The 12,708-nt window shown below is 37.4% G+C and overlaps 1 pseudogene; it reads left to right on the plus strand.

Moving 5' to 3' along the window:
• Nucleotides 1-12,325, plus strand: part of LOC112857748 (atlastin-1 pseudogene) — a 132,381-nt pseudogene extending 120,056 nt beyond the window's left edge.
• The last annotated feature ends 383 nt before the right edge of the window (nt 12,326-12,708 follow it).

Below are 12,708 nucleotides of genomic sequence, written 5' to 3' on the forward strand. Positions count from 1 at the left end.
TCTGAAGCAGACTCTAGGCTCTGAGCTGTCATCATAGAGCCTGATGCGGGGCTTGAAACCATGAACCATAAGATCATGACCTGAGCCACAGTCAGCTGCTCAATTGACTGAACCACCCAGATGCCCCTACAATATGATTTTTAAAGGGGATTCTAGAATAACATTTAGCAACTCTTATAATATCTAGTAGCTCTGTTAATAAAAAAAAAATATCTTTTTTCCTAAACAAGTTGGTTTTTTTTTCCCATTAAAAACTATATTATCACTCCTGCTGGTGGCTATTATTTGGGGCTTATAAAATGCAATCCTTTTCAGTGCTTTGCTTTTAGTTCTATAGTATGAACCTAGTAGCCTCACCTCACTACTATGGTCCTTGAGAAATTTAGCATACACTACTTTCTGTTTACAAAGTTCACTGACAGGATTAGCCTGGCTCTACTCAGTTGGATTACATGAAAAGTTCTGCATTTCTATGACATTCTTACGGATTTCCCTTCCAGTGACATCTGAAATTTTACCCAGAGCAAAGAATCTGGAGGAGAACCAATTAGAGCAAGTAAAATATAAATTAGGGTCTAGTCGCTGGATGCAAACCCTAGAAAAGCTGGCAAATGCAAGTTCTCATTGGTATTTTTAAAGTTATAAAAAATGTACACCATAAAACAATCTCATAAAACTTTTATAATCATTATTATAAAATGTATTTTCTAGTCAATAAAATAGTTTAGATATAAAGCCCTCTTGGAACTTCAAAATCAGCATACTGTGCCTTCTTTATGATCATCGTAGTACTTTAATAAATTTGTGGTTATGCCATTGTCTAAAATTGTGCATTGTGTACCCAAAACATGCTACCAAAACATTTCCTGTCTCAAAAGAAGGAAGAGATAAATGCCTGGTGACTGAATGTTGGATGAATTAAACATGCATTGTTACCCCAGGTTCTCATTCAACTATTGAAGAAATGTCCCCAAAATGTCCCCAACATTCTCGAATAGTACTACTCAGATTCTTGTAACTGTAGAAGTTAGTAACTGCTTTTCAATGCCAATATATGTGCATATATACTATTTAACCTACAGAGTCCCCATCTTAATTTCCTGTCTCATTTTGACATCACTCTGGGTATGTCAATTCCTTAAAAAGCTACATTCTTCACATGTGATTTGACTTTCCTCTTGATCTTATATTTTATGACTCTGCAAATCAACATCTGCCCTCATCAGTTTTCCATTACCATGCAAACTGTCAAGATTATTTCATTCAGCCATCCCCATGTGCCACCATGGGTTAAGAAGTATATTGTAGTAGAAGACTACCAAAATTTTATGACTAAAGCTATCCCTTCAATGTCATTGGCACCAGGACCAAATCTCTCACGATATGTAAAAATACAGCAACCAAGCAGCTTCTTGATGTTGTAAGGGCACAAAGAATAAAAACAAAAACAAAAATATAATCCTGTCGTAAGAAAATCAATGATAACCTGATTAAGCAAGTCAAAATATGATGGTATTCTTCAGTTTCATGAGGTGACGCCACTTACAAAAAGGCAAAAAGGTCTATCATAAATATTTAAAGGACTGTCTTGTGAAAAAGGAATGAGACTCAGGCTAAATGTTAACACAGGTAGAGTTTATGTCAACATTTAGAAACTCAGGTGGATAAACTGAGTCTCCAGTTGAGGAATAACTGACCATGTTGATTTGTTGTAGAAAGTCCTCCCTCAGATGGTAGTGAGTTCTTTCACTAAAGCTATTTAAGTTCAGAAGAGGCTTCAAATTCCAGAAGTAAACCTCAATTGATTCAAAGGGGAAAAAAAGTCTTAAACAAAAATTGGCAAGGTTAGGTTAAAATTCCTCCTAACATGAGCATTCGGGCACTCTATCACAGATGAACTCAGACAGTGCTGTTTGATGGCAAACTCTCACAGAAAGAAAGAAACAACGAAAAAAGCCAAAGCATAAATAACTGAAAATAGATGCTAACATAGAAGTAACACCTACTCTACAACTAATTGCTGGTGTGATTCTCCTCTAATTGCATAGCTGTGAATGTGTCTTTTCTTTTTAAATCTTCTGCCAAGATGGCTAAATCCAAGCATAGTTTATAGCAGCTCTTATAGGGGAATATATTTTGGAATAGAATTTGTAGAATTTCCATCACAATACCTGTCATTATTCTATTTGATCTTATTGACTTCAGTAGCATTCTCAGGTGATACTTTCCAGATTCATGAGTGGATTGTTTGCAGAGAGGAAAGTAAACACTTTTCTCTTAATGAAATGAGTTAAAGAATTAACTTTATGTCTGCCCATTTTATAGAAGTGGTATTTCTAAACCCTGTTAAAATTGTTTTATAGACTTCCTAACTGCTGTAACACATTAGGGGGTAATCACATTAGATGCTGCCTGCCGAGCCTGGCAAGACTTGGTCAGTAGTTTAAAGGGACTGTTCCAATAATACAGTCAGCTCACTAGTAGCTGGATGACTCTAATTGAAATAACTGGACTGCACCATTAGTCCAAATAAGCCCTTCAATACCATTTTTTGCTTCATTTGAAACCAAGATTAAGAAGATGCCACTTATAAAAATGATCTTCATTATAATGTTTTCCTCAAGTGTCAGGATAGTTGGAATATATTATAAGTGAAACCTCATACTGATACAGATTTTTAAATCATTTGTCTGTTAGTTTTGATTATAAGTACCAATTACCCACACAATCAAATTGCAGAAATTCCTATTACATAATAAATCTCAATGTATTCATTTCAACTGACCACTATTAGATGAAGATCCAGCAGACTTCATGTTGATAGTCTTGACAAAGCCCAATCGCTATGGTGTTGATGGAGATTATACCTTAATAGCTGTAGGAGCTAGACCCAAAGATTCCCTTATCCCACCTCTTGCTTCTAGACCCTTATGAAGTCATCTCCTACACGGTACTAGGATTCATCTGTGTGACTATAGAATACAGCAGAGGTGATGGCATATCACTTGACAATGACGTTAGGTCCTGTCCTTTGGATCATTCTTCCTGAGGGAAGCAAGCTAGCTGCCATGTTGTGAAGATACTCAGAGCCAACAGAGAGGGCCATATGACAAGGGAGTGAGTTATCCAACCGCAGCAAAATAATAAATGTTTGTTGTTTTAAGCTACTAAATTTGTGATCATTTTTTCATGAAATAATACGTAACTAAATTCAGCATGTAAGAAATGGGATGCTACAATGACACAAATTCTAAAATAGGAGAATGACTTTGGAAGCAAGCAGAATGCTGGTAAAAGTTTAAAGTGCCTAGAACACAAAGACTTAAAGGAAAATGAAGAAAATCTTATGCAAAAATTGAGCTCAGCAATATGGTTGCCTGTAGTAATGTGTAAGACAAAAAATGTGCTAAAGAATTTTGCCTAAACATTTTCCATCCAAAGTGTTAAGAATGTCCCTTGTTTCTCCTTGATGTATATGAGAAAATTTATCAGGAAAGATAAGCTAAAGGAAGAACTGCTAAACAAAAAGAGGTCATTATCATTGCTACTGATATTCTATTAATAAATATGTAATGAAACGAGATGACATAACAATTTCATCAAATATTCAAACAGAAACTTTGAACAGATTAATATAAAGTAAATTGGAATGGTAAAGGCATGTTTTCCATTGCAACATTCCACCCCACCCTACATTAAATCATCATCATCTGTCGCAGACTGTTAGTCTGGAGTCCTCTCTTGTCCAGCAAGAGAGCAGATGCAAAATTAAATACGAGAGAGGCTAATGTCTGGGACAGCCCCAAACACGGATTTGTCTCCATATTTATTGAGCTCACAAGATCTGATACACATGGTGGACACGAAGAAAACAAGATCTTACACATGTGAATGTGGAGAAAACAATCAGACAGTAATCTTTAACTTGCATGTGTAAGTTATGTAATATGTATACTTATGTAAGTATAAGGAATTCTTGAACCTATTTCCCAACAATCATCATTATCATCATCCTTATCATCATCATCATCATCATGACAGATGTATTTGTAGGTGAGAATTACCAAACCATCCAGGATAACTTATCTATGCTTATTCTTAGTTTCCTAGGGCTACTATAACAAAACTATAAAAAAATAACACAAAATAGGTGGCCCATAGGAAACTACAGAAATTTATCCTTTCAGAGTTCCAGAGCTAGAAGGCCAAAATCAAGGTGTTGACATGGCCATGCTCTCTCTTCTAGATTTGGCAGACTTTTGTTTTTAATGGACTTTATATTTAGAGCAGTTTTAAGTTCAAAGCAAAACTGAGTAGAAAGTACAGAGATTTTTCTATAAACTTCCTTCCCCCACACATGTATAGCCTCCCCCATTGTCAGCATCCTCCACCAAAGAGGTGCATTTATTACAAGTGATGAATTGTACATCATTATTATCCAAAGCCCATAGTTTACATTAGGGTTCACTTCTGGAATTGGGCAATAAGCATTCTTTGGGTTCAGACAAAGGCACATAACATGTATCTACCATTATAGTATCAAACAGAATAGTCTCACTGAATTTTTAACACTCTATTTATCCCCCCCTCTTCTCTAACCCCTGGCAACCACTGATCATTTCACTGTCTCCATAGTTTTGCCTTACCCCGAATGTCATACAGTTAGTAACACACAGTATGTAGTCTTCTCAGGTTTGTTTCTTTTACCTAGTAATATATTTAATTTTCTTCCATGTCTTTTCATGGCTTGATGGCGCACTTCTTTTTTAGTGAGTAACATTCCATCATCTAGATGTACCTACTTTATCCATTCACTTACAAAGGGATGTCAATGTTGTTACAAGTTTTAGCAATTATGAATATAAATAGTATAAACCTTCAAGTGCAGGTTTTTGTGTGGTTTAAACTTCTTTTGGTAAATACCAAGCAGTATGACTGGTGGATCGTAAGGTAACAATATGTTTAGTTTTTAAGAAACAACCAAATTGTTTGGCATAGTAGCTGTGCCATTTTACATTCCCAACAGTGATGAATCCAACTTCCTGTTACCTCATATCCTTGCCAGTATTTGGTGTTGTCAGTGTTCTGGAGTTTGGCCATTCTACCAGGTATGCGGTGGTATCTCATTGCTGTCTGAACTTGCATTCCTTTAATTATACACAATGTGGAGCATTTTTTCTTATGCTTATTTGTCATCCATATATCTTCTTTGGTGAGGTATCTATTAAGGTCTCTGGCATGTTTTTATATCAGGTTGTTTATTTTCTTATTGCTGAGGTTTGTTTTAATGTTTGAAAAAAATTTTAATGTTTATTTGAGAAAGGGAGCATTGGGGGAGGGGCAGAGAAAGAGAGAAAGAGAGAGAGAGAGAGAGAGAGAGAGAGAGAGAGAGAGAGAGAGAGAATCTGAAGCAGGTTCCAGGCTCTAAACTGTCAACACAGAGCCAGACACAGGGCATGAACTCATGAACGGTGAGATTATAATTTAAGCCAAAGTCGGATGTTCAACCAACTGAGCCATCCAGGTACCCCAGTCTTATTGTTGGGTTTTAAGAGTTCTTTGCATACTTTGTATAACAATCGTTTATTAGACACATCCTTTGGAAATTTTTTCCCCCAGTCACTGTTCTTTTCATTCTCTTGACAATGTATTTTGCAAAGCAGAAATTTTTAATTTTATTGAATTCCAGTTTACCAATTATTTTTTTTGCTTTCCTGGATTATGCTTTCATCCTTGAATTTAAAAAGTCATTGTCAAACTCAAAATCATCTATATTTTCCTGTATGTTAACTTCTAGGATTTTTATGTTGTTGCTGTTGTTGTTGTTGTTTACACTTAGGTCTTGAATCCATTGTGCGTTAATTTTTGTGAAAAGTCCTGCCTTTTCCACTGGATCCTCCTCTTCTGAGCTATATTCGTATATTGTTGTTGTTGTTATTGTTTTTCCTGAAAATCCACCTGAGCTGTTTTAGTCCCTATAATTTCTGGCCATGGTGGTCTGAACACTGATGGTGGTGAGGTTCTGTCACTGTAGGACCAGTCCAAGTCTTCGTTGTCAAAGATGACCATTCCTCTGAGATAGATGAGATCACACTAAATCAAGTGCTTCCCCTGGAGGCTTTCAGGGTCATGGAGATCATTGCTGTATCTGTTGCTGGAGCATTATGAAAGGAAAATCATTTCTGAAAGAGTTCATGTTGAAATACATGTACAATCAGGTATTAGTTCATTGGACTGGACATTATAATGAACCACTGACTGGTTTTTCACAGAGAGGTCTAACGAGAGAGCACAATAATTGAGATATGGAGTCGTCGTCTTCCTTTTCAATAAGCCTGATGGTAAAACGGTTGCAGTGTTATTGATAGATGCTCAGGGAACCTTTGACAGTCAATTTGAAAGATTCATCCACAGTATTTGCCCTCAGCAAAATGATCAGCTTAATACAGGTATATAACCAATTCTAAAATGTCTAAGAGAATGATCTTCAGAATCTCCAGCTTTTTGATGAGTATGGCTGGGAAATATTTCTGACGGGGGAATATTCCTGAAGCCATTTCAAGGTCTGATATTATTTCTTTGAGAACTAAAGTTCCCCGCATGAATTTGGGGAAGCTGATGGTGGCACCAGATTTTTGGAAAACTTCCTCAAGTTTTCAGAGAACCAACATGAATAACTACAGAATGTTTGAAAACACATCTACTCTGTTTGAAAACATACTGTTTTCTGCTACCTCATCTTGGTTTAATAGCTACCAATCCATACTTTGATAGAAAATTTAAAGAAATAGATGATGAATTCATCAAAATTTGAAAACACAGATTTCTTGTATGCCTTAGTCCTGAGAGCCTAGATTTTAAAGAAATCAAAGGGTGGAAAGATCCAACATGGTGGAGAAGTAGGGAGACCCAAAGTTCCCTTGTCCCCCAAACACAGCAGTGTTGAGGCCAAAGGACTTTGAATTCCAACAGTCCAGGCTTCCGAGGGACAAAGACATCTCAAGGGACCCACGGGGACAACCTGGTGGGCCATAGGTACGTGATTTTGAACTGGGAGAGATAAAATGGGCTGCATAGACACAGAGGGGAGAGATCCCCTTCTACAGAGAGACAAAGGGAATAGAAAGAGAGGCTGAGGAAGGGCAGGATTGCGTCTGCACAAGAGAAAAACCTCCTACCGGACAGAGAAAGATCCAATCTCTAGCTGTGGGGCTTCCTCCAGGTTGGGGCCAGCTGCCCAGTTCACACACCTGGGGAAGAGATAAGCCAGCCCCGGGCTCAGTAACCAGTTCAGAGGCACAGTCTGCAGTGGGAAAAAGTGATCCCCTTCCTGGAGTGCTGTGGGAAGAAGGTATATATCTGTTCAAAGGACAAAGACTGCCTGCACCTGCCAGCCAGATGCAAAATATCAGCCTTGTGGAGTGGCACTCCCCAGTACTGGGGCACACAGAATGGGATACTCTAAGACACTAGGGTTTAAACCCTACCCGATTGCCAGCGAGGTGCGAGAGTGGGTGGAGCAGGACAAACCACGCATGCAGCACCGTGAAGTGGGATGGCTTTTCCCTGAAACCAGGGAACCTGCAGTGGGATTCTTTAAGACATTGGGGTTCAATTCTTTAAGACATTGGGGGAGTCAGCAAAGTGGGACAAACTGCCTCATTTGTGGCCACAGCACTGTGAAGACAGCCTAAACAGAGTGGTTTGGGACACCTGGTCCATGGAAGGGAGACTGGGGTGTCGCCATTTTTCTCCCCATCACCAACAAGGTGGGGCCTCAGGGCACTAGACAGGGAGCCCCCAGTGGAAGTGGAACCTGTCTACACCAAACCACACCCCTCCACGCCTGGTAAGAATGTGTTAATTGCAGGGGACAGATCATCCAGACAGAAAATCAATAAAGAAACAGTGACCCTGAATGATACACTGGACCAGATGGACTTGACAGATATATTCAGAACTTTTTATCCTAAAAAAACCAAATACACATTCTTCTCGAGTGCACATGGAACATTCATCAAGATAGATCACATACTAGGTCACAAAACAGCCCTCAATAAATATAAAAGAATTGAGACCATACCATGCACATTTTCAGATCACAATGCTATGAAACTTGAAATCAACCAGAGCAAAGTTTATAAAACCTCCAAATGGATGGAGGTTGAAGAACATCCTACTGAAGAATGAATGGGTCAACCAGAAATTGAAGAATAAATTAAAAAATATATGGAAACAAATGAAAATGAAAACACAACAGTCCAAACCCTTTGGGATGCAGCAAAGCAGTCCTAAGAGGAAAATACATTGTAATCCAGGCCTATCTCAAGAAGCAAGAAAACTCCCAAATACAAAATCTAACAGCACACCTGAAGGAACTAGAAGCAGAACAACACAGAAACCCCAAGGATAGCAGCAGAAGAAAAATAATGAAGATCAGAGCAGAAATAAACAATACAGAATACAAAAAAAAAAAAGAGAGAAGGAAGGAAGGAAGGAAGGAAGGAAGGAAGGAAGGAAGGAAGGAAGGAAGGAAAGAAGAAAAACCAGAACAGATCGATGAAATTAAGAGCTTGTTTGTGAAAAAAATAAACAAATTGATAAACCACTTGCCAGAGTTTTCAAAAAGAAAATAGAGAAGGCCCAACTGATAAAAATCACGAATGAAAATGGATTTATCACAATCAATCCCTTAGAGAATACTATGAAAAATTATATGCCAACAAAGTGGCCAACCTGGAAGAAATGGACAAATTGCTAGACACCCACACGCTACCAAAACTCAAATAAGAAGAAATAGAAAATTTGAACAGACCCATAACTAGTCAAGAAATTCAATCAGTTATCAGAAATCTCCCAACAAATAAGAGTACTGGCCCAGATGGCTAACCTGGGGAATTCTACCAGACATTTAAAGCAGAGTTAATACCTACCCTTCTCAAGTTATTCCAAAAATATAAATGGAAGAAAAAATGCTGGACTCATTCTATGAAGCCAGCATTACCTTGATTCCAAACCAGACAGAGACCCCACAAAAAAAGGAGAATTACAGTATCCCTCATGAACATGGATGCAAAATTTCTCAACAAGATACCAGCAAATAACATTCAAAAGCATAGAAAAAGAATTATTCACCCCGATCAAGTGGGATTCATTCTGGGCTACAGGGCTAGTTCAATATTCACAAATCAACCAATGTGATACATCACATTAGTAAAAGAAACCATAAAAAACATATTATCCCATCAATAGATGGAGAAAAAGCATTTGACAAAACCCAGCATCCTTTCTTGGTAAAAACCCTCAAGAAAGTTGGGACAGAAGGAACATATCTAAACATCATAAAAACCATATATGAAAAGCCCACAGTTAATATCATCCTCAATGAAGAAAAACTAACAGCTTTCCCCCTGAGATCAGGAACACGACAGGGATGTCCACTCTCACCAGTGTTGTTTAACATAGTGTTGGAATTCCTAGCATCAGCAATTAGACAAAAAAAGGAAATAAAAGGCATCAAAACTGGCAAAGAAGTCAAACTTTCACTTTTCACAGATGACATGATACTCTACATGGAAAACCCAAAAGACTCCACCAAAAGGCTGCTAGAACTGATATTTGAATTCAGCAAAATTGCAGGGTGCAAAATCAATGTACAGAAATTTGTTGCATTTCTATACACAAATAATGAAACAACAGAAAGAGAAATCAAGAAATTGATGACATTTACAATTACACCAAGAACCAAAAAATACCTAGGAATAAACCTAACCAAATATGTAAAAGATCCGTATACTGAAAACTATAGAAAATTTATGAAGAAAATTGAAGACAAAAAGAAATGGAAAAATATTCCATGCTCATGGATTAGAAGAATAAATATTGTTAAAATGTCAATACTACCCAAAGCAATCTACTCATTCAATACAATCCCAATCAAAATTGCAACAGCATTCTTCTCAAAGCTAGAATAAATGATCCTAAAATTTGTATGGAACCACAAAAGACCCTCAATAGCCAAAGTAATACCGAAAGAAAAAACCAAAGCAGGAGGCATCACAATCCCAGACTTTAGCCTCTACTACAAAGCTGTAATCATCAAGATAGTATGGTACTGGCAGAAAAACAGACCCCTTGACCAATGGAATAGAATAGAGACTCCAGAATTGGACCCACAAATGTATGGCCAACTAATCTTTGACAAAATAGGAAAGAATATCCAGTGGAAAAAAAGACAGTTTCTTTAGCAAATGGTGCTGGGAGAACTGTATAGCAACATGCAGAAGAATTAAACTAGACCACTTTCTTACATCAGTCACAAAAATAAACTCAAAATGGATGAAAGACCTAAGTGTGAGACAGGAAGCCATCAAAACCCTAGAAGAGAAAGCAGGCAACAACCTCTTTGACCTCAGCTGCAGCAATTTCTTGCTTGACACATATCCAAAAGCAAGGGAATTAAAAGCAAAAGTGAACTATTGGGACCTCATCAAGATGAAAATCTTCTGCACTGCAAGGGAAACAATCAACAAAAGTAAAAGGCAACTGACGGAACAGGAAAAGTTATTTGCAAATGACATATGAGATAAAGGGTTAGTATCCAGAATCTATAAAGAACTTCCTAAACTCAACACCTGAAAAACAAATAATCCAGTGAAGAAATGGGTGGAAGACATGAATAGACACGTTTCCAAAGAAGACATCCAGATGGCCAACAGGCACATGGAAAGATGCTCAACGTCACTCATCGTCAGGGAGATACAAATCTAAACCACACTGAGACAACACCTCACGCCAGTCAGAGTGGCTACAATGAACAAATCAGGAAACTACAGATGCTGGTGAGGATGTGGAGAAATGGGAACTCTCTTGCACTGTTAGTGGGAATGCAAACTGGTGCAGCTGCTCTGGAAAACCACGTGGAGCTTCCTCAAAAAATTAAAAAACAGAATTAACCCTATAACCCAGTAACAGCACTACTAGGAATTTATCCAAAGGATACAACAGTGCTAATGTATAGGGGCACATGTACCCAATGTTTATAGCAGTGCTTTCAACAATAGCCAAATTACGGAAAGAGCCTAAATGTCCATCAACTGACAAGTGGATAAAGAAGATGCGGTGTATATATATATATATACAATGGAATACTACTTGGCAATGAGAAAGAATGTAATCTGGCCATTTGCAGCAACGTGGATGGAACTGGAAGGTATTATGTTGAGTGAAATAACTCAGAGAAAGAGAGGTATCATATATTTTCACTCATATGTGGATCTTGAGAAATTTAACAAAAGACCATGGGGGAAAGAGAAAGGGGGAAAAAAATGGTTACAAACAGAGACGGAGTGAGGCAAACCATAAGAGACTCTTAAATACAAAGAACAATTTGAGGGTTGATGGGGGACTGGGGGAGAGGGGAAAATGGGTGATGAGCATTGATGGGGGCAATTGTTGGGATAAACATTTGGAGTTTTATGCAAGCGATAAACCACAGAAATCTACCCCGAAAACCAAGAGCACACTTTACACACTGTATGTTAGCAAATTTGACAATAAATTATATTAAAAAAAAAAAAAGAAAGAAAATGTAAATAAAGGGAAAAAAAGAATTCAAAGGGAATAAAATCAGTTTCCAAGGTCTGGCAGACTACTTCAAGGTTTATATAAAAATCTATCAAGGTGAAGAATTACCAAATCCCAAATCCATGTATAGGCCACAGCAGAAACTAACAATTTAGTGTCCATAACAACTGGTAAAGGCACATACAACACAACAAGATTTGTGGTTACAAGAAACCATTTCTTGTCCCAACTGACTTGCGACCAAATATCTGGAGCTTAAGGAAGAATTTGTAAAACTATACTGAAGGGTGAAAAAGATGTATGAAGAAGAATGTATCTACTGTTATTAGCAGCAGTTAGGGAGTAAAACAGATAAACTCTACATCCAGTATATCAAGCATAATAATAGCAAAAATATCTTCCATACAGCTCATACCACACCACCCTGTTTATTGTCATCTTTATCATATGAGCGATTGCTGGTTTAACTAGATTCATTGGTTTGGACATTACAGCTCAACTATGCAATATGATAATGGAATTGACCCTTATCACCCTGTGCTCCAGGGCATATATTTGCTACTCTGGAGAACACCAACAGCTGGGTGCTGTAAGAGATCAGGTAGGTACACCCTTGTGAGACTTGGCCTTTTTATAAGCTTTATAGTATGGCAGCAACTGATAAAAAAAGCTATATCATCAATGTTTTCCTGCTCCAAAGTAAGATTCTACTAAACCACCAGCAAGGGAGAAAATTTAATTCAAATTTTTAAAAATGCAGATGTGTAACCAATTTTCAGTTCAATATTAAGTTTTTATATCTCTATGCAAACATTCAAATTGCTTTTATCAGAACAGAGTAAAACACCAAACACCTCTGAAGACTGCAAAATGGTACAGTTCTTTTACTTCAGTGTTTAATAAGCAGATGTATGTATACATGGTTGTATCATTTTGTTAGTATGTTATTTCCTGATTTTGTGTTCAAATAGGCTGTCATAACTTAAAGTATTTGTCAATCTACAACACTGGTACTTCTGTTCTCAAGTTTACTAAATTCTATCACTGGGTTATAATTAAACCATATTTTTAAAGGTTGTGAAAGTTATTAAGTCTGTGTAGAAATTCATGTTTTTGCATATG

The sequence above is a fragment of the Puma concolor genome, chromosome A2 (assembly GCF_028749965.1).
Source record: "Puma concolor isolate L17-30 chromosome A2, mPumCon1.1.hap2, whole genome shotgun sequence".
In the NCBI taxonomy this organism is placed as follows: domain Eukaryota; kingdom Metazoa; phylum Chordata; class Mammalia; order Carnivora; family Felidae; genus Puma; species Puma concolor.